The following is a 24,283-nucleotide window of genomic DNA, read 5'->3' on the forward strand; positions in this document are numbered from 1 at the left end:
TATTACTACAAATAGTAGGAACAAAATTAATTTTTCACATATTGAGCAAACCTTTTGAAAACTCGATGTAATAGGGAAAAGATAAAAGACAATGTATTTTAAATCTCTAAGAAAATTCTAACAAAATTTTGATAAAAATATTTAACAAAAGTCTTATTATAAATTTCTTATATCTACCATAAACCAACATCTATATATCTTTCTGAAACAAATAAAGGACAAATATGTATGTCAAATAAACTAACAAATATTAAAACAATTTATTACCTGAATACATTATTATTCAAATAAGACTATTCGAGATAAAGCAACGAAGCAAATAATAATTTTATTTGAATAATGATTTAAACGAAGATTTATTTCGGTAATGCATAATCCTGATCTCGATATCGTTTACGTTCGCGTTTAACTTTTGAAAATTTATGCAGCAGAGACCTTCGCGTACCCTTATTCATTTAAAGCGATGCAATGATACGTAATTTAGGATGCGCAACACTAAGTAAGTGCAATTGCACTTGCATAACAATATGTCGATGCACTTTAATCGATACCATCGACTGGTGCGAAACAGGCTCGTATTTGTTACTTGTTTAAACGTTTCTCTTTACAAAGGCAAAGAAAAACAAACTACATCTCATAACCTTGAATACGTATTGTACTTACGTTCAACGAGAAACTATTAAACGTCTATTAAAAAAAGAATTACATAGATATGAAATGAGATCTCTCGAATCGGATAAGACAGATAATCCTTACGTATATGTTATGTTTGTTTAACCAGTCAGCTGTTTTTGACGAATATAATCGTCACGAAGAAATTGCAATATTTTGCGTTATGACGAGACCTGTCAGTAATAAAATTCAAAAATAAAACAGTCGTTTCGTTACAATCGCTTACATTTTGCGACACACTCTAGGTACACACTTTTCAAAGAACTCATAACAGTTAACTGATTAAGTATGCGTTTTAATAAAGAATACAGTCTTCTTGGGTAAAGAAAGAAAGCATGATTTATACCAATAATTTGTAATACAATTCATAATTCGACCATAATGTATTGTTATGCGAAATTAACCTAATGTTAGAAATTTGAAGCAAATTGAAATTAAAAGATTCGAAGTTCCAAAATTTGAAGACTTAAAAATTTGCAAAATTTTCAAAATCTGAATTTATTAGTATTACATATACGTATATACAAAAAGATCATATTATTCCTGTACTTGTTGTTCTATACAAATATGATAGAAAGAATTGTACCATGTTTTAATTACAAATTGTTGAACTGAATCATTAGTTTATTATATTTTATAATTGAAAACGTGGTTAAACGATTGTTTACGATTGTTAACATATTACACAACCATATTTGAAGCAATGGGAACACATTGGAACCACACTTCTAAGAAATTGTCCAGTTAATCTTTGATATTTGTTTAATTCTCCTTAACTGCTTGGAATTATTATATTTCGACTTGTTGTAAACGTTTTATACATATTGATCCTTGATATTTATTCAACTGCCATTTTAGATTTCTTAACAATAAATATAGAAAACTTCCACATGTTTAATATTCCGAAACAAGACGTTTTTTCACACTCGTTCTATACTACTTAAGGGTCAAATATATGATCCAACCAATATAACAGTTTCTTTCATTTTAAATTCCTGAATCATTCTCCGTTTACGTCAATTGATCTATGAGTTAAGCGAATCGGAATAAATTTCAGAAGTATTATGCAAACCAATTTTTATTTGCATTTCACAAGCATGTAATATTTATTCGTCCTCTTGGCCTGTTGACAAAAACTTCAAATAGAAGATAAAAAGCTTATAAAAGAGAATAACTGTACGATACCACTATAAATTGTAATTTTAGTGAACGTATCGTCTTACGCTTTATTGTACAGATGAATTACGAGAACACGAGCTCCAAAAAAAAGACACTAAACGGTAATAACAAGACTAAGCCTATTAAAAAATAATAATGCTTGGTTATTTTTAGTCGATTAGTATTCGTTTATCCCTCAGAGTTAGAATGGTTAAGTTAAATATTGTAAATTAAAATATTGGAATATTTTACTCATGGTAAATTAGATTCAATATTGATGGAAAGATAGGAAATTGTTAGGAAATAGATGTATGTACATCTGTATTGTACGAACGAGGAATGAAGGAGAGGAAAACAAAAGGAAAACGTCATGAGACGAACGCATCGCGTATGTGTTGAATGAACGAATGTGCAATAAAACAAATTCATTCCTGTTTGGCATGTACAAGAGAATAGAGCGTCGTTCGTTAATATTTCAAGTTATTATGTTATCTATAAAATAGTTATTCTGTTCTAATAAATTTTGTGTTTAATAAAACGTCATATAATATTACTTTAACAAAAACAATGGTAAAAGGTGAAATATTCGATTAAACAATTGATTGTTATTCGGAGTTCAAATGGCTATAAATATTGGAAGCTTCTTTTCAATTTGAAAATCGCATTCGGAATTATTAGCGATTACATTTTGGTGGAATTTTAGTTAAAATCAATATTAGGAGCTCAAATAATATTTCTTACTGATGACAAATTGGAATATTTCTTATTGGTGGTAGAAATGGTAGGTGGTAGTAAAAAGAAGGATATTCAAATGACAAATTTCATATATAAAAAAGAGATATGTACAGAAATTAATAATCTTAGAATTATGAGTATCAAGCAGCGTTCGAGATAACGTTCATATTTATGGTATAATGGACGTATATATATAAATATATGTATGTACATGGGGTTGGTTGATGGTCCTCGTTAATCCTCCGTATTTGAGTCCCTCAAATACAATAGTTAATGGCCTTTAGCAACGGAACAAATTGTGACTACGATATAACGCATTTCTAACATAAACATAATGGCGCGTTATTTATTAAATTTATAATATAGACAGTATATTGCAACCGTACTACGATATATTGCAAAAGAACGAGCTATTCGACAAGCTCTCAATATATCACGAGATAAGAGATTTTCTTCGAAGAAATAAATTATTAAGTCGAAAATATCGACAACCCTCTTGACAAGTTAATTATAACTCCTCTGTTATAACAGTATAAGTAATAAATGTATTAGACTATATTAACATTATATATAATAGTATTAAGGAATAAAATTTTCTAAATTAAAAGAGCTAAAATTATGTTTTTCATATTATAACCGAATTAGAAGTGCGACGATGCAATTTATTTCTATCCACGATTTTTTACCCCCTCGTTACTGCAAGCTGAGAATAAATGCCCTGATTATATGGTATAAGGCTTGTTAAGATGCTAGGAAATCCAGATTTATGGTTTGGACGAACAAAATCCACTGTTTTCTACAGATATTGATAATGAAGAATTATTGGGTTAGTTACGCGATAATATTTTTCCAAACAAAGTTTTAACCGTGATTTTCGTGATTTCTTCGATAAATCATGTACTATACTTAATTCGTATAGTTCAAACAATTTCCCAAGAATCAACCTTAGACTTAGAATGAATCTTATTACATATTTCTAGAAGTTATCGTTTGTAGAATTCAAAAATACGTACAATGATACTGCTATAATTTCTCTGCTTAAAATTGTTTTTAAAATTGTCTACGCGTTAAAAGCACGTGTCTAACCTTTGCCAGGTGCTAAATTTATGTTTCCAGCAAATTACATGTCATTTCTTCCGACCTTAGTAAACTCGTTCGTTTCTATCTAAGGAGCGAATTACAATTTTGTAATTTAAATTAATGTAATCTTTTTTAATGTGCAGTTTTAATGCGAATAGAAATAATGCAAGATTCATGTTTTTTTTTTTCGAGTTATGGGATTTCCCGTAGTCAACTTGTTCCACTATTCACGACCGCGATGCACGCACGTGAGTTTTAACTCTAGCGTGACACTATCCTACCTAGAAACGCGTCGTAGACGAAGGTCACGTCTGATAAAACAGGCGATTGTCTTAATAGATGATTCAATGATTTGCTTCGAGCCTCTTCTCTGTACACGAATCATTAACAAGTATGAAAAGTAACTGGAAAAACAGCGATATATAGTCGAATGAGAGAAAAATATTAGTACTTAATATTAAATATTAATATTAAGTAGCTGGTGATGTTAGAAACAATTTACTCGATTTATGATCGAACGAGTGAGAAATTATATTTCGCGATATATGTGATTAAGCAAAATCAATTTGTTTTTACCATGTGTAAATGAGGATGGCGAATTAGTAAATGAAATAAGTATCTTTTAATACGTACTGTTTGTCTTTTCTTATCTGATATCGATGAGGCAAGTGTGCTGGCTGCAGTGCATTAGTGTTAATAACCTTGTGACCTCCAGTTTTAAGATCAGAACGGTAATGGCCTAATAAATTCAATGTTAGCAAATGATGGCTTTGAATTAACACGTAAGAGCAGCACGAGACAGAGATATGAACGAAGACTTTTATTTGAAAACGATAAGATTGGGAGAGTGAAAAGACAAAACAATTTGATTATCGAAGAAATTTCAATGAAAGACAAGGTAAACTTTCAAACAGTCAATTAGTAAATTAAATGTTGGGAAAATTATGACTTTGCGTTAATATATGAAAAAAGAACGAGATAAAGGTATGAATGAAATCGCGTATGAGAACTGTAATGATTAATTAAATACGACGAGATCAGGATAACAAGAAATAATTTAGATAAAAAAACAAAGTGAACTTTTTCACTACTGTAATAATTAACCAATATAGTTATACTATTTAACAAAAAAAAAGTGAAGCTGCTATCTTACATAGAACTCAGCAACTGTAAAATAGGATAACTTAGAAGAATAAGAAACTACATCGAATCTTCAAAGTTATCGTATAATACGTACAATAGTACTCCAGTACATGGTTTTCTCATGTCTATAAGTCAGGTGTTTAATGACTCATAGAGTACATTACGCGCAATTATGTTTCCTTGTTCTTGAGAAACTATTCTCGCGTAACAGTATTCCCTTTCTCTGTTCAAACTGATATAATTTTTGAAATGTAATACATCATAAGCGAATGTGTTTACAACATATTGGACATATAGTCGACAGAAATAAAATAACGTTATCAGTTATCGCGGATTCGATCAAGCATAAGAAAGCACACGTCAAACCATATGCCAAAATAGTAACTTGAGACGATGTTAGAGATGTAACGGAGCTTGTCAAATGGATCTCAGTTCGATCAATTAGTATCGACATCGTCGACATAAACGTGATAATTTACAAGCACCATTCTCGTCTCGAACTATTTCGACATACGAAACACATGTTTTTTATGCTCCGCTTCCGCCGATAACGTTATTTGATTTCTCATAAAGCGAGAATATTACGAGTCTTATAAATTCGTAAGGTGTGTTTTAATTACGAAATTAAGTACTTAGATTAGTTATTATGTACTTTTCTTCCATGTTGAAATGGTAGAGTGCAAGAACAAAGAACTCAAGCTGTATTTTATATCGTTATGAACAGGAACAATATAGTACAATTCAACTGATACTGTTTTTATTTTTCCTACCTTTACGCTGTATTTTTGACATATATTATAATATTAAAATATCAACTAAAAGAGCGGGGAAGAAATGAAATTAGCTTGTACTATTAGAATCATAAGCAAAGGACAGCGATATAGAATACATATTATTATATATGTACAAGATGTACATACTTAAACAGTAATGAGACAGATTTTGATTCTCGGAAATCCTCGACATTATACCAATGCTGCAATATTATTTCAGACGTATGTCTCTATCGTCATTAATTTCAACTCGATTTAGCTAACGCGAGCGATTTCGCGGCTACTTTTATAAAAGTGTGTTTCAGTAACGCGTTATGTAAAAGGGACAGCAACACTGCTGCGTCGAGCAGCGTCTTACACTGTTCTCTCTAAACAAGTTTTTGACCAGCAAACGTATTCTTACGGTTGCAAGTGTCATTCGTTTGAGTCTCTGTCGCTTTTCCCTTTTCTCAAAAATCAAAAGCCATCTTAAGAGACATTTTTTTGCAGCCGTAAACAACATCGAAAGGGCTGTAACCGACCAACTAAAAGCAGTTTCGATGGAAGAATTCCAGCACTGCTTTCAGGAGAAAGAACAGCCGCCTGCGGCGGTGTATAATTTCTCAAGAGAACTATTTCGAAGGGAACGCTGTACATTTTTCATTAAATGAAATGTAAACATTTTTATAGAAACAGACCAATTACCTTTTAAATACACCTCGAATATATTTATGTATATCAGCGTAATTATCCAAATATTTTGACAAAAATTTGATTCACGCTGTGTTGCCCGCCCACCAAATACCATCTACGATAAAATCTAATTTATTTGAGTCCATCAGAGGACAAACAGTCCGTAGAACTGAAATTATGGATTCTTATTTCAATTATATTAAATATATATCAATTTACATACATGTGTAAGAGTTCATGTTCAGGTAAGTGGAATCAGTTGTCGATGTTTATTTAATCGAGCATCAGTTAAAATTTCGTTCCACTAAATGGAGCTGCATTGTATAGTAGGATAAATCGATTTGTACATATCTTAGGCTAGTAAAAACGTGATTCTACCTATTTGATACAATCTGTATCGTATTCTGCCTACATATGTTAAATCGTCTGTGTAGTGCTTTACTGCTTTTTAATCGTCAATATCGCATCTCATGCACTTTGAGGTCGTTTGTATTATGTTCTACGAATCCGAGATAATCTGAACCGTGATCTATACTATGTTGCAGATCGTGTTTATTGGGTTTCTCGGATCTGATGTCATCTGTATTTGATCCCCTGTTACTGGTATGACGCGTAACATGTCCAACTAATCTCGCAATGCAATTCTCCGGGACTATTAAGCTCTAAATAATTGACGACTACATATTTACCTCTTTGTACGACGTTACAATGTCTACTGCGATGCAATGAAATTACACGTTCCTCTAATTCCCCATTCAATAATAAAGACATTTTTGAAAACAAATTCTTGATTGATGTGGCAAGAATTATTTAACTAGTTTCTAACTAACTTTTCTTCTACTCTTTGAAAACTTTTAATTCATCGAATATTAACCTATATGATATTTATATTTTTATAAGATACACGAAAAAATTCCCAATATCTTCCAAAAAAATTTAAGTCCATTCTTATCCTTTTTGTTTATGAAACTTCATTGTATGCATTTTCTATTCTATTTTCAATATACTCTTGTTTATTTGTCATAAGAAATTCTTAAGTAGGAAGAGAAATAGTAAAGTAAGATCAGAACGGTAAAGATCAGAATGGTAAAGTAAAATCTCACATTCTGCTTGTTATTTTATAATACGTAAACAATCTCGCTTATCGATTGATCTTCTTATTGAAAGCATAAATTTCAGTGTAAAAATATCTTGCAATGATTCGTACTTTAATATCACTGATAGCAAAAAAAGACATCGATCTGTAACTAAAACTGCCACCAACTCGTTTCCTCTTGGATTAATGCCAAATTTAAAAAAAGAAAAACGATTGACCTAGAAATTAACATCCTTCGATTCAATATTGTTTAACAATCGAACTCAATACAGGCTAGGTACAAAAAAAACATCAGAATTATGTAATTAATACAAACAGGTCAGAATTTATGGCACACTGATATTTGATACATTTAATAAGTATCATACAAAAATATAATATCATGGGTCTAAGTTCTTGGTAAACCAGCATACCAGTTCAAAATAATACAAAAATCAAGCGTAACATTTCATTTTCGAGGAAGTCGAGTTTCAAAACTTGTTAAGCTACATCGCCATTCGAATTACATATTTTAATTCGATGAAAACTAGCTCGAAGAAATCTACCTACTAAATCAACCAATACCTGCATAAATCATTATCTTTTTTTACATCATTAAGTTACTAGATTTCCTTTATACACCAATGTATAGCGTACTTGATTCTCTAAAATCGCAGCTCATTAAATGCGAATGTCGACTTCTAAATTAACGTTTCTCGGTTCGAAATTGTTTAAAATAATTAACCTTATCTTTCCACTATCCTCGATTCTCGAAAATTGCTATACAAATATGAAATACACGAGTCATATGTTACCATGTAAGTGGCTGCGATATGGCGATAGAAAGAGAACGTTGCATAGAGACCCTTTTGTCCATGTCTAATCATGCATGCACACCGATGTCGCTCGTTGATTGCTGTTGCATTTGCATATTTACTAGAAGAGTTCGAGTCGGGAATTTTACAGTAGCGAACAAAAAAAGTTTGAAGTTTACTAAATAATTTGTATGTGTATATCCACACATTAGTAATTTTTGTGTAAGATATTTCTCAAGAGTATATAACATATATCGTACTATATTTGTGCTCTTATCAAATACAATCTGTTTTGTAAGATTATGGTATTTATTGTACCACTTATACTTAAACTACTTTTTGTCCGCTACTTTATATCGCTTTTTCGATACGCTCACGCGCTATCTTCATATCTGTGCGAGAATCGCAAAACAACTCGTCGAACGCGAATGTGCTCGCCAAACATTCTCCCAAATACGACACGTGCGGCTTTTTTCAGCGCTAGTTTATCAGCAGTCACAGTTCAAGTTTAAAACCTGGTGCAGATGGAAGCACATGAAACCGTAATATACGAGCAACGATCGCAGCCATTGCACACGAACCTGAACACTGAATCTCGTTGAAAATTATTCATCTATTGGCATGCGATCGCGCGACCGTGATCGACTTGAAAGTTTATGAAAGTATGCGTGAAACCCATGAGAGTGTACACCGTTCGTCAAATCTGAAACGTTGCAGACTCGTTCGAGGTCCGATATTTGTAATATTGCGCATCGAATTCGAATCTCGATATACTAGTACGTAAATCGAATTTTCATAGTTCATACGTGTTCATACGTTCATTTCTATGTTCTAGTATTTCATCGAAAAAATTATACGGTTTGTGCACGTGTAAACGTACAAATTCGTCATCATTTTTTGCTATGAAATTCAGCAACTGAGTATAAAATTCTAAAGAAAAATATTACTCCACAAATCGTACCGTTATACGATCTCGTTCGTGTTTCACGTTAATATATTGGGTTGTCGGATAAATTCGCGAATCTTTCTGAGGACATGCCTTTATTCAGAAACAACAACGATTCTACACGATTGGAATAACGGCACTACCCAACTGATGGCGGAAACTATTTATTTGGCTTAATTTGGCATATTTATTTGGCTTAATTATATTATTGCAAAATATCGGAATAAAGGATAAACTTCGATTTGAGGCACCACATTAAAAAAAAATTATTTTTGCATAATCTTGTGGCGGCATTCGACAACAAATATCGCCACTCGACACTAACTTCTACCGGACGACGACAGCGCACTGGTTAGCGCCTTAGGTTACGAACGTTCGGAACCCGGGTTCCAAATCCCGGCGACCGGAGTCCGATTTTTCTTCCACGCATCTAAATTAGAAGAAAAATTAGCAGTAACCCATCAGCGACATCTACAGCCAGCATCATCTACAATCATTACGGACAACACTTTTACACCTCAATCTGAAAGTAATTGACGAATAGAAGCACATCCATTGGTTCAAAAGTCATGGCGTTGTTGAAGTCTGGTAAATTTAGTCTACTATCTACGTGTATGGCTTACTCTATCTTATACATCGTTACTTTCTGTCAACACCTTGCCCAACCCTTGCTCAAATTGATATTTACCAAATCGATTCATCTATCGGCTATAACTTCTAAACCAACGGATTTCTGGACTCGAAACTGTTACACTTCGTCTTTATTCATCGAGTGCTATCAGAAGCTGCAAACAAAGTTTTAAAAGAAAACGGTGCTCCAGAACGAAGTTTAACCGAATAAAATTTATGATTCATGGTAGAACAGGTTTTAGACATATCCGGCAACTCAATACGTACTAGTACGCAGACTAGCTCAATGTTTCAATAAAAGAGCAAACGAGAGTGGCATACTTTCTATACAAATTTCTCGTCACACGTTCGTATTTATAAATAACATCCGGTGGAACAATGATTGTCGTACGATCACACACACCGGGATTAATTTCTAGCTATACAAGTTTACGCCCTCTTCCACGGCTTACAACTATGTAGGTCGGTAACCGCTATTGTTACAAGAGATTCGTCGGTACCTTAGAGATCATTATCGTTGACAGCTTGATTGTCGCTGCAATATATCAAGAATTGAATTATTTTGCGACAAATTAACTTGTTTCGAGAAAGAGACATGAGACACTGGAACTGTCAAACTCCGTTCTTTTCATGACTTTTAGATTTATCGTTTTCATAATTGCTAAAAATACGTATATGATTTTCGCAAAATTCTTGTTGACTTTTATTTAAATAGAAACGTGATTACACGTATACGTATTTCTTTTCGGTTTATCAATATAATTATAATCATCTATATATATTCAGGTACACGTTACAAATCGTTGTGTTAAAATACGAAAACATTTCAATTCAGGTTAATTAAATATTTATACTCTGGAAAACAGTTTTATTAATATGGGAAATATATTCGCAAACATCTAAATCGATACTAATTGCATCAAAAACATTCTATTATTATATATAGTAGAGAAATATACTTTATTATTTTCTAATGAAAATGTGGAAAAATTAAGACAGTTCGTAAACTTATTTATTAGGAAAGTACACGAAATAAAAGTTTTCAAGAGAATTGTTCCTCCATTGACACTTTATTTGCCAGCACGTAGTTCCTGAAATGTCCAATGTCCACGAGAGACCCGTTTCTACGGCCAACGTTGAATTTTACTATAACAGAGTTCCATAACTTGTCGAGGGTCTGAAAATTTATCGCGTGATTAAAATTTCTAAATGAAAAACTATTGACACTTTGGTAAATGGTGCTGGATAAAAAGGAATAAAGGAATAATATCACATTTTGTATGAGACGTATGTAGATACTTATGTATATTTAAAACGAACCTCTTATTATCTAATTTAACGATGGAATCTTTGAGCGTTTTTTAGGAATATTAGATAATTAGCTCATAAGTTTTAACAGCGAATTAGTTTCCCGCCGCATAGCTTAAAGCTTAAACTTATATATTGCTAAAACTGAAGATAAGATGCTCATTCATGCATATTTTAAAAACAAAACATCAATATCATTAATATCGCGTACAATTGAATTGCAGAGAATGTTCTAATCATTTAAAAATTTATTTCAAATATGATACATACATGAACTTGAGAAGCAAAATCATTGCTCGCTCTCTCTTTCTCTCTCACTACTGCTCTCTGTTTAAACTAATTTGAAATTTGGAAATTAAAAAAACTTTAAATTCAAACACCTACAACTATGAAAATTAAATAACGACTACCTGTAATTTTTTCAATCAAGACTGCATTATTTATGCAATGAATACATACAATGAATATTTATATAGTAATTAGAAACATACTGTTCATTTCACACAATAATTGGAAACTTAATCTTAAGGAAATACTCTTCGATAATAAATATAATTTTCGAAATAATTTTCAATTTAGCAAACACCGACGTATTCCATCTATAATACGGATAATCTGTATAACATAGATAACATTATTACGATAGTGCAAGATACCGTGAAAAAAAATGTAAAAAAAAGGTACAGACAATATGGATGAGAAGAAATAAAAATATTAATCCAGGCGAATGTTTGTATTCGTAGGATCTCTTTCGCGAGTCAATCCGATATTTACCAATTAAAATCCAGGCGAATGTACCCAGATGCGTCCTTATCGCAATCGATATACGGTAACGCGTACTTCAATCTTATCGCAATAAAACACGGCTGAATTTGTCAGACGCGGCCATCCACGCGAGCTGAAAATTATTATACACGAGCGTGGACGCTGCTTTCGCAATTAATAGCACGTGTATACGCAGACGTTGTTATTTCCGCAAGACGGGCGAGCGAGTGTACGTGAACGACGGCACGCGACCATTTTCTAAAATGAACCTTTAGCTCTATCATGCAGACGGCCATGGAATTATTCAAGAAACCGTTTCACTTTGTGGATCTGAAGAAACGATACAACTACTAAAATATTACCACGGATTCCACCACACTATAGCGTCTTATTCAATTTTCTTTGTCATTAGATTACGGACTTTTATGCATTTGTGGGAATTTTGAAGATGCAAAAATGCACACAATGCGTATGGTATATAGCTAGCACCACCAGATGCGAATTTTTACAAAGAAGAGGCAGTATTCGTTTGACCACATTTCTGTAACCAAAATTTTCTTCTATCGGCCATTAAAACAAAAAAAAAAGTTATCACCAAATGAAAATTTTAAAAAATTTGACACCGCCATTCCATAAATTTTTTATTGATTTTTAAGTGGAATATGATTGTCCACAATTGTTCACTCAGAAATTTCGTTTGTTCACGCTTTAAAAAAAAATTATCGCTGAATAAAAATTTAAAAGCCGATAACTTTTTAACCGGATTAAACAAATTGTGAACATACGAATGCTGTTCCTTTTTTTCTTTTCTTTTTTTTTTTTTTTGTGAAGATTCGTATTTAAGAGTATTAAATTCGCCTAGCTCTATACTGAGGATTTTTATGCATTTATAGAAAATTTGAAAGTATAAAATTGCACAGAATGAGCATGATGTGGAAACATATGTAAAATGTGCAGAGTATAGCGCTTTTTACAATATTTGATAAGTAAAACAATTTTCTACTCAAATTCTACTTTTCCAATTATATCCCCAAAAATATGAATTTGCATGAAAGTTCGCAGTCTAATTATAATCCTATACTTCGTCATTACGTTATTTTGTTTATAAATTGAATAATTTAATTAATATTCGAATTTAGTATAGAAAAACCCGCATCAAAGATGCAAGTAACTTAAAGGAGTCCCAACTCCACCAAGAAATTTAACTAAAGTAGACTGAAGAAGCAAACTTGTCGCTAATGACCTAGACGTGACCAATAATTTTTAAAAATGGGACAAAAAGTTGTACGAATCATTTATAATAATTTTCTCATTAATCTTATTAGTGTATCAACTTAAGAAACGATTTAGATTAGTATATAATGTACCAACATAAATTATTTTTATATATCAATAAATCACATCAAATTTAGATTTGTTTAAGTTAGGAATTAGTTAAGAATTATTCTTATACCCACACAAAGTTCCAATTCTTGGTTTTAGGTCCCGGAATAATAAGAAACATATTAATCATTTTTCGTTATTTTCATTCTCATGACTAATCTTTCTTAGTATCTGTCCTCTTTATTTAAGTCTCTTCACAGTGTTTATAATATATTTCTATATTGACGAATCAAATAAATCCTAATAACAATAAGGAAACTGGTGCGCTATTCTACTTAAAAATCTAGCTCGAATCATACGGTTTATCATGAACAAGGGGATTTCCATTTTTATCGTTAACGAACCGTTCAGGACGAAATGTCATCGTTATTGTGCAACAGCGTACAAAACTATACGCAACGATGGTTTTATTTTCTCCGGAACAAAAGACGAGACAGGGAGAATACTATTGATCCTAAAATATTTTATACTTCGGCTTTAATATTCAAGAGTGATTCCATTTGACCGACGCTTTCTTATATCGTGCCACCTCCCACCATTTTAATTCGGTAAATTCTGATTGACCCTCGTTAACGTGTCAACTCACCAACGGGCGTTGTGTAAAAATACATCGGCGATATTTATAATTGATTGAACCCGTACTGTCTGCCGATTAGAATTGGCGTGTAACAATATCTCTGCCCTAGGTATTATCAGTTTAGTTAGACGCCGCAATTAATCGGACAGATCTGAAAACTGTGCTTCTATTTCTGCTCCTTGTCAGATTAAAACCGTATTAGGATTGTAGAATCTTAGATTGAAAACTCTGTCTCGTGGAAGATGACAAACTGGGTTAAAAATAATTTTGGTGCGATTGAATTTTTCATAATCTCGTGACTTATTCGTTGTATTCTTTACACTGCAGATCTTGTTTCGTTGTATTATTTCACAATTATCATCATCATCACAATGTATCATTTCACAAAAATATCAATTCAATTATGATAATTCATGCGTTTTTATGTAAAGTTCTTCCAAATGTAAATACTCCATGTATTCTTGTACACGTACTACTCTAAAATACTCCTGTATTCTAATGCTTTTATGTTTGTATTTACGTACATGATTTATATTGACTAACTCGTAAGCTTCTACGTTCCAAACAAAATAAACGCAATGTTTCTTTCTCTCCTCTTTTTTTCATTAATACGATTTTCTCTCGTTTACAGCTCCGACGGAATATTTCTGTTACAAATTAGCCAAAATTCATCGCAAATGTGATTCGTTTGACACGTAACATTATAGCAAACGGTTATGCAAAAGCTCAAGGGGAGATCATGGGATGGATGAAGACAAAGCGACCACGTACGGAAAACATCTTGCAGTGTGTAAAAATAATACGCTGAGACTAGACAATGATTTCATGGAGTACGTGCGAATCGTGCCATCGCGACCGCCATTCGTAGAATCGCGAACAGTTCGCCGATTCACAGAATCTTGCACAATGAGATGTGCCTCTGGCGAACACATCTAGACGCGTGGATTCGTTTCCCCTGCGAACGTTTACGTTTTTCGTAAATAAGTAACTAGCACGCGCCACATAAAGAAATGAAAATTCTTTTGAGATAAGAATTGATTTTCCGAGAAAGGAATAATACGAGAAGCTTCGGATTATTTGAATTTTTTTTTCTTTTTTTGTTAGCGCTAATTAATAGACTGCAAATCTTTACGAAAATTCCGACCTTTTAAGAATATAATTTAAAAAAGCACAACTTTGGTAAAAAATTGTTTTACCAAGCATTATAGAAAGCACTATACTTTGGACTTTTTGCGCGGTTTTTCATATCACACGCATTCTGTGCAACTTGGCTCTTTCAAATTTCCTATAACTTCGCAGTCTACTAATTAACGATAGTACTTATAAAATCTAATCGATTAACTAAATAAAACATAATGCATAAAATAATACAGATATTCTTAACTCCGTACTACATTTTTAGATCGATATTAGCAACGGAATAGAAATTAGAAGAATTTTATTAAAAAAAAAAGAAAATTTATCTATTGTATATCATAAATTTATCTATCTATAGGTTAATATAACTTCCAAAATTGTTAACATTGCATCATCATGATTTTTCGTGGTCCCGTACACGCCCTTTTTATTGATAAGATAGTCTTCTAAATTCTGTGTTTGGTTTCTCCGATACGACACTTTTTTATCATCGAATTCAATTACATTCGGAAAAGAGCGTGTTTACAAAACGGAATGTCTACAAGCATTTTTTGTGTTTACTTCGTTAATGCAATAGTTTGTTAAAACTTATCTCACTACAACACAAAAGTTACTACCCTTATATGGTATACATAATAGTTTTATAATATCAATAAGTAACTAGTAAGTAGTAATATAAAATTAACATTAATTAGTAATATAATAATATATTAAAAACAGAGTGTAATTTCTGGAAAGGAAAATTATTGCTCGAAAAATAAGTCGACCTTTTCACTTATTCAACCCTTCTCTCGACCTATGTTTAATAGCACCTAAAAATAAAAAGAGAAAGATGCCTGGTTCTAAAAAAAAAAAATGTAACACGCAGAACATTCTACAAAATACCACGACACTTCAGTACAGAATTTTAATGTGAAATTATCTGAATGTAAAATTCCATAGCGAAGATTTTCATAGAAACAGAGAGCGAAGGAGCAATCGATTTTGTATTTTCGATTGACGTATTCGCCGTGGCTACTGTCTACAATGCGCCGCCAATATAACAAAATTAAACGTCGAATTCATTTGAGTTTCCATCAAAAGTAAAACTTTCGATTGATTCGGCCTTTTGAAATTCAAATAAAGGCACCGGACAATTGTATGCTAATAATGTGTGTAAACTAGCGCATAAAAATACCATTTCTTTATCTACGTTGGTTTCGTTATCTCGAAAGTTACACATAAATCTTTCCATCTTATAAAAAAGATGAAAAAAAAGAAAAGAGAATGAAGAAAAAAAGAAAAATAAAGAAACAAAGAGATTATAAAGTTAAATCCTAAGTCCAACTCGGAATGTTGAATATTTGAAAAAAAATAAATTTCAAAAAAAAAAAAATAAATAACAAAGAAAAGTAGAGGTGTCAAAGAAACAGAACCAGATAAATCTTGTTCATACACAGTTTCGCACAAAACGTAGGTAAAAACTTTATTTATCCGAAATCTCTAATAAAAGTTAATAATAAAAAAAAAGGCAACCGCGACATTTCCGTTTTATCACGTTCAATTCAACCTTCGCGTGGAACGCGTTTTAGAACTTTCAACGTTGATGACTGTAATACGCTTCATGCTGGACTAACCACAAATTGACTTCCTGACATGCTTCGAGAAGGACTCGATCGCGACATTGTTCCACTAATTTCGAGCGGCTATGCGCGTAACGCGAACGCAATAAACGATCACGTCGAATTTTATTGCCTTCCATCTTCAAAATACTGGCTATCGCTTTGATCTAATATACAGCGATAAATAAACTATGTATTTATTTTTGTGAATTATTTTGATGAAAACGCAATTTAAGCAGAGAATTGTTTTAGCTGCTAAATATTATAAAGAGTGCGTTCTACATTTTAGATATTTGTATATTGTTACCTATAATGCATTTCAATTATATAACGCTTGAAGATATTTTGGTATGATACACGGTGATTAAAAAATTATTTAGATCAGTACTATTGAAAATTTGTATAAACGTATTATGTGTATTATACAAAATTTTGTGAAATTTAATTAGAAATTATGCTATAACGCTATGTAACGCTTGAAGTTTCCCATAAATGGGACTTTATGCAGATTCATAGATTTATAAATACATTTAAAGAAATGGGACTTAGGTAGAAAATGATTTTGCCTATTGTAAAAAGTACATATCACACTGGGTATTTTATACAGTTTTGCATATTGTGCGCATGTTTGACTCTGGAAATTTCTCGTAAAAGCAGGAAAATCCGCAGTCTAGATATAACAATTTCTCAAATTATATCGTATGAATACCAGAGCCGTAAAAGCATTAAATGTCAGGAAGAAGTTTACATTCAAAAGCCGCAATGTAGCCGCAGACGCCTCGTTTAGTGGAATACAGGATGATGGAAGGCAGGCTGCACAAGAGCTACAACGCCATCTTATCACAGCAAACTGGTTTAATTCGAAGAAATTCATGAATTGACCGGAAAAAAAGCACAGATGTCCACTCTTCTTTACATTTCGATCGACCTCTTTATTCTTTAATCGACGCAATAATATTAACGGTGACTTAATGACTCACCATGTGTGAGACCGACCGTAACAACGTTGCATCATTCCGAGGCGAAAGAAAATTATTTTTGTTAATGGAAAATTATGATTCACTGGAAACGAGCTGTTTCGTGAGGTTTCTCCGATACTATGAATAATAGAATTGTTTTTTTAAGTAATCGTTTATACTATCATATTATTATATGTTACTATAATTTATATTATATGAACATCACAGGAAGAAAATCTGATAAATATACTACATTTATATTATAAGGTGATTCCTTACTGTTAATATCACACTGCGAGTAAAAGAGAATAATATACGGTGATTTAAAAATTATTTAGATCATTGCCATTGAAAATTTGTATAAACGTACTATGTGTATTATAGAAAATTTTGTGAAATTTAATTAGAAAATTATAGTTATACCAGTTCGTAGCTTTCTATAAACTAAATTTATTATATCATTTTCTTCTTCATATGAGATCAGACAAAAGAGTTATGCAGTTACTCAATTCCTTAGCGTCATATGACGTCTATGAAGTACCCGTCTATGAAGTATGTGTTTTCCATATAAAAATAGATATGTATATATCTATTCGTTCTTCAACCTCAAAGATTAATATGATAAATAAATTCATAATTAAGAGATACCTTCGTTTCAATCCTCTCATAATATATTCCTTTTTTTATAACGAACACAACAGTATAATAATATATGATATAATTCAATCAAATTTGAGAAGGACAGACTAAGTTATTCAGAATAAGATGCATGTATATGTAGTCTCATTACGTACTTCTTCGCAGTGGATCATATCTGTACACATATGTCGCAATATATACAGAATACAAAAATTGTAATAAGCAGTCTTAATAAAAATTACGTAATGATGTTTTGTCTTGCCGATGTTGAAAAGATTAAGATGATATAAATTGTTTGCTTTTTTCCCACTGTGTATATGGAAAATAAAGTTAAATCATATTTATATGGAGGACAAAGAAAGCTATATATCAGTCAAATATATCAACCAAAGATTATCCCTACTCTTCAAATACGACATTAATAAAACAAAATATTTGCAAAAGATTCTTGGCTGAAAATTCACCAGGCTGACTCATCATTTCTTATACTTCTCTTTTAATTCGTTTATAATTGTTTCCATATAGACTTCGTATCGTCATATGATAAAATAAATTACAAACACGCGATAAATGATAATTTACACTTATACGTACATATATCAGATTCCATGACTACACAGAAGCGTTTTAATTCATAATAATTTTCTCTGAAGAGAATTGATCTCCCGTCTTATGTTAATCGAAAAACTTCCAAATATGCTCGTGAAACATAAAGAGCTTTAAATATTGTTACTGTTTACTAATTTGGAAAAATCTTTTCTACCGTACACATACCCTGATAACTAAACAAACTGAGAATAATGAACTTCTTAATTAATAAAACCGTTCTATAAATTTCACATTTAAATGCCAATCTTTTTATTTCATCTTAACTTTCACAAATAAATCTTTGTCTTTCTATCTGTAATTTCACAATTAAATTACATTCTATTAATAAGAACTTATATCTTTGACCGGTACGTTCATTATTCTTCCACCTCGTTACATTGTCAACCATTTTTCACGCGAACAGGAAGGTTTTTCGCGTCGCGTCTTTTGCCAGATCGCAATAAAACATAAAAGGAGCCGGCGTGGCACGTGTAATTACGTCGACACCTCAAAGAAAAAGGATTTAACATGCAAATCAACGCGATGAATTAAAGTGAACGGATGTTTTTCACGGCGTTCCGCGCCGACGATATCACCGTAACGACAGACTACGAGAAATGACTCATACGAACCCGTCTCGTTGACCCTCTTTCACCATAGCCAACCCTTGAACGCGACGCACCCGCATTTCGGACACCCTTGCGTTCCACAACCCGTTCATCCGTGGAATCTAAACGCACGCACGTGTGCACGCATTTAAACGTCCACGTAATCTTGTGGTGTTCGTAATACCAGCATCCTGCTTGTGAACGACACTCCCTCCGAGTGCGCCTATTTTAAATATCAAAACTGTTTTTTACAGGCAATCCTGTCTTTTATTATTAACAAATTTCTTACACTTGTGGGAGAAATAAAAAGATCATCGTTTATATTATTACGCGTGATTTACTATCTTGACTCCATTCTAATGAGCTGCTTAGAATATATTTCTGCTTGCCAAAAGGATAGTCAGATTGAAATATAAAAATTGGAAAATTATAATGGTGAAGAAGATACAGGGTATCCTGTTTTAATTGTTTATGCATGAACGATGAACAACTGTTTCGCAGCAGTGAAAATGTGAAAATGTGGACAAGAAATAACGTCATGCGTAACACTAAAAGAAGTTAGGAAACATTTAACGGTAACGATTTCATTTCAAGGATATACAAAAATAATTTAGTCTTGCTGTTCTTCTCACTTTTTATAATGATCCATTGAAAAATATGGGATTTTAAAAATCATATAGAATTGCGAATATCAATGTGGCTGATACTGAAACATTAAAAGTTCTTCTCTCGGTTGCAACTAAAGCAAGAGATTGACTTCACAAAGAATTCGAGGGACACAGCAGAATTGAGAAGATTAACAAATGTTATTACGAGGCAAAAATATTCGCAAGTATAACAGACCAACTATTCTCTCTTATCGGGAGACCGTGGATATTTATGCAAATTCATATTTCTACGAAAATAATTAGAAAAATGGAACCTGAGCATGGAACAGTATGTTTATGACCTAATATCAAATGAAATTTATGATTAGATATTAAAAATTGATTTCAATTTATACGCATGTACACATATTGAACTTGATCTCACACCGTTATCTGACATTCTAATTGGGACAACCATGATATCTCATTTCGCAATATGGTACGGCATTGAATTAAATGAAAGTGTCTCGTTGAACACAGCTTGATGTTAAATGCATAGGATTCTGGCATGCTCCGGTTATGGTGAAACGAAAGCACTCTGCGCCGACGTGATCTTCTCTTATTCCATATCATACCCAAATATTTAATTGTTTTCTAAAGAAATTGATATTTCTCTTGGATATTAATATTCTGTCTGGCCTGGATGCGGTGACGTTCGATATGGATTAAACGATTTACGTGTCCTAGTTACTATATTCTAAACGTCTAATATGATATTCTGTTGGAAATGATATAGTGTGTAAATTATAATATAGGATTCTGTTATAAACGATACAGCTTGGTTCATTCAAATCGTTTTAGTCCACTTGATTCGAATGTCGACTTTTTACGAAAAGAAAAAATTTTGGAACATCTGTACAGATATGAAAAACGATTGATCAAAAATAAAGATAGGACAGATAGTCGAGATTGTAGGAAGTGAAATAAAATCGAAAAAAGTTGGAGAATTATAGATATAATATTCTGATAAGTATTACTACCGTGTATAATACAATACTAATACTATGTGCATAATATAAATAATTAACATGCATACTTTTTCGTGGTAAATATACAAACATATAATAAATTAACATAATTATGTAAATGCAACTATTTTTATATCAACTTCGAAAAGGAAACAAGGTTATCCATATCTATGTTCGACATGTATATTTTTTTTTGTGATATTTAATCCTATATAATAGAAGTTCTGGTTGTTACGCTTATTACTTTGACGTGAATATAAAGAACTCGTAATTGCTGTAAAATGAAACGAAACTTAGAAAGCATAAGTACACAAATACGTAACTTTTAATTGAAAATCATTTAGTGTAACTAAAGTTTGAAATTAAAAGTGTCTCTATCATTTTTTATTTTTAATCAGAAATAATTTGAGGCCTGTAATATCCATCGAAATAAGAAAGGAAAACCTTAATAAGCACATGTTCTTAAAACCTATTCTTATCGGGATATGAATAGATTTTCTTTGTTACTTTTACAACAGATATTCTGTGTGATTTCCTTTCACTTCGATCCGGGTTTCAACTCCTCGATGCAAAGAAATATGTATGTAGGTCTTCTGAAAATTCCTATTTTCGTTTATATCCCGAGACCACGACAGATCTCGTGAAGTTCTTTTACTAAATCTTGCAACTGATCAGTCGAAATTGGAATCTGTAAACTGCCGTGAACAGAAAAACAAACTTCCACGTTTTATTTACTTTTCACGAACAAAATAATAAATAAAAATGCATCGTCTTCTTGGTAGATGTAGGGATGAAGGAAGAAACGGATAAAATAATCAAAATATTTAAAGGTATATGAAATAACTGAAATTCAAGAAATAATATACGTAGAATGACCAAAGTGAAAAACGATATTGTAAAACTAATATAGAAAACTAATGGACATGAAAGCGTCGTCTCAGGGCAACTAAACGAATAATCAAGTCGAAACTATCTTTTCTCCTAGCAATGGCCGAGGAGACAGGATCGAGTCGGTCGAACCTACAAACTCGAAGGAAAGTTAATATCTATGGACTTGAAGACTGATATAGTTGCGACTGGCGAGTAGCATCGATCTAGCAAGTCTCTTTCACTCGGAGTGCAATAACTCGAAACGTTAATCGAGTTTAACTGGAGTCGACGGGCGAACGAGAAAACGTTTACCTTGGCTGATTCGACGCGTAAGAAAATAAAAAGAGAAAACCAGAAAAAATGTAAAGAAATAAGAAGGAATGGAACGAAAGAAAAAAAAATTGCTTCGTGCTTTTATTTTCGAATTGAGAAGTCCGTTCTCATATACAAATTTTTTCTCGTTTCTACATTTCTCGTTTTTACATGTTAATTAAGGAATCTGAAAATAAAGAACTTACCAAATAGGAAAATAATTCTACAAGGTTTAACAATTGCAAACGGCAATTTCGTAATTGCACATTAAATTTGATCTATCGATCTAATAGCATCATAATATATTATTTATCTGCAATTCTGTGATTAAAATACAAAATCATTTGTATACGCGTGTACATACATAAAATATGCAAAAAATATATGATAAATCACATTTCTCATCTTGTATAAAAAAGCAATTTTTAATTCAATACGTTAGCTACTCAATATGCGTGTTTGTCAACTTTTTGAACATTTAGAAAGTATTAATAACACTAGCAGGCTAATGTAAATGAAAAGAAACTAACATAACTAACATTATTCGTTTCTTATAAAACATCATAGGTTTATCATCTACTTCCAAAATTTAGAGTTCATACCTCCAAGTCCATCAAGTTATTTTTATCTCTCGCTATTTCATATTAATATATGTACTTCTTTATGGTCACCAAATTTAGTAAAAGGCAGAAGATTGAAAAAAGTGGACCTATCGTATTTTTCTATATTATATTCATATATCTTATAAAGAATAAGCACCGAATATTTGTTATTATTAATAGTGTATATATACTATAATCATGCTGTATGTAATCATACTAAAAATTGGTTGTCTCGAGGAAAACTGTGTGAATCAGTAAATTAATCAATATCACTAAGTAAATTAAGTTAATTAGTAAAATGAAAAAGATCTGTGATGAATCAGTAAAACACGACCGTCAGACGATAAGTATGACTTATGTTATCTTTTGACACTAGGCTTGCGCATCCTAGGTGCTAATATCTACTCATCATAGAACTGACTCATGAATTTTATCTAATAATGTTTCGAGAAAGCGTTGAACCTGATCGAAACATGGTCAAGGCACCGTAAACTAACTGAAGTCTTTGCTTTCTCAGCGAGGCGTAAACTTGAAAAGTGTGCTGCCCACTTTTCGTCCATGGACGACGAGGCCGAGAGTGCATACGCTAATCTATAAGAAACCGGTACGATTTAGTTGACGTGAGATTAAAGCCATCAACTGTAGGTCGTCATTCCAGATAGGCAAAGAAATGTTAAGTACAGGAAACTCGACTTGTCACATGCCACTATTAAATCTTAATTGCGCATGTGCGAATTTTTGACATATTTTAAAAACATTTCAAGCATATTTCAACCCATGGAAGGTAGATTTAACGATATCCTCGATTACTATTTAATATTTTATGTTCCATTTATGAATACTACAAATATCGTATTTAAAGGAAATAATACATTGCTAAGAAATTCTTATGTATTTTTAAAATAAAACTTCAAAATGCTCTGCGAAAGCACTGTATCAAAAGAACTAAAGAAAATGGATCGGTAATATTATAAAAAGATATAATGTTTTTTAAATTTTTTAAGCTGAGACAGATATCTAAAATAGTTGCAAGGAATAATGATTTATAGTAATGACTATCACATGATTCAGAAAAATTTCAATAATGCTGTCAGACAACGTTACACAACCAAAAGTACATTTTCTAATTTGTTTGTTGTATGTACGACTCGCGAATTCCACGACAATTGTTCTTCGTATTATATATTAAAATACAATCTTACAATACCTGACTATATGTGTCACACGTTATATTTTATAAAATCCGGTTCTGCTAGAAATATGTCAAAATTAATTTTCTTAATACACAAACCATCCTATAACCTATATTTCTTCTCCCGTACTTAAAAGACCTAATCAGAAATACATACAAATACGTATTACGTAAAAATAAGCTAAACAATATATTAAAGGCGAAATGGCTTCTCGAACGGTAGAAAACTCGGTTGAACGCTAACGGTTAATGGAATTCGTAGAAAAGTTAATTGTAAATTAATACGAAACATGTCGGTCGCCTTATGACAGCTCGAGCAACATGGTCACGTGATGCTATACACATGTGACAGGCCGACCATCTACGGATGTACGTTATTACACACATAAGACGTATCATTAGATACTAATCGATGGGAATCAGTTCGG

The 24,283-nt window shown here is 32.0% G+C and overlaps 1 protein-coding gene and 1 long non-coding RNA gene across 4 annotated transcripts in view; both read right to left on the reverse strand.

The window, feature by feature from the left end:
- LOC117238700 (lateral signaling target protein 2 homolog) overlaps positions 1-24,283 on the reverse strand; it is a 47,273-nt gene that overhangs the window by 20,978 nt on the left and 2,012 nt on the right. The window lies entirely within an intron of this gene.
- On the reverse strand, positions 10,694-11,353 carry LOC117238702. Its single transcript, XR_004494251.1, has 2 exons — positions 11,020-11,353; positions 10,694-10,845 (listed from the first exon to the last, which is right to left on the reverse strand). It is a non-coding gene; the product is annotated as an uncharacterized LOC117238702 (long non-coding RNA).

This window comes from Bombus vosnesenskii, unplaced genomic scaffold (genome assembly GCF_011952255.1).
Source record: "Bombus vosnesenskii isolate JDL3184/JDL3185 unplaced genomic scaffold, Bvos_JDL3184-5_v1.1 scf7180000013605, whole genome shotgun sequence".
Taxonomy (NCBI): Eukaryota; Metazoa; Arthropoda; class Insecta; order Hymenoptera; family Apidae; genus Bombus; species Bombus vosnesenskii.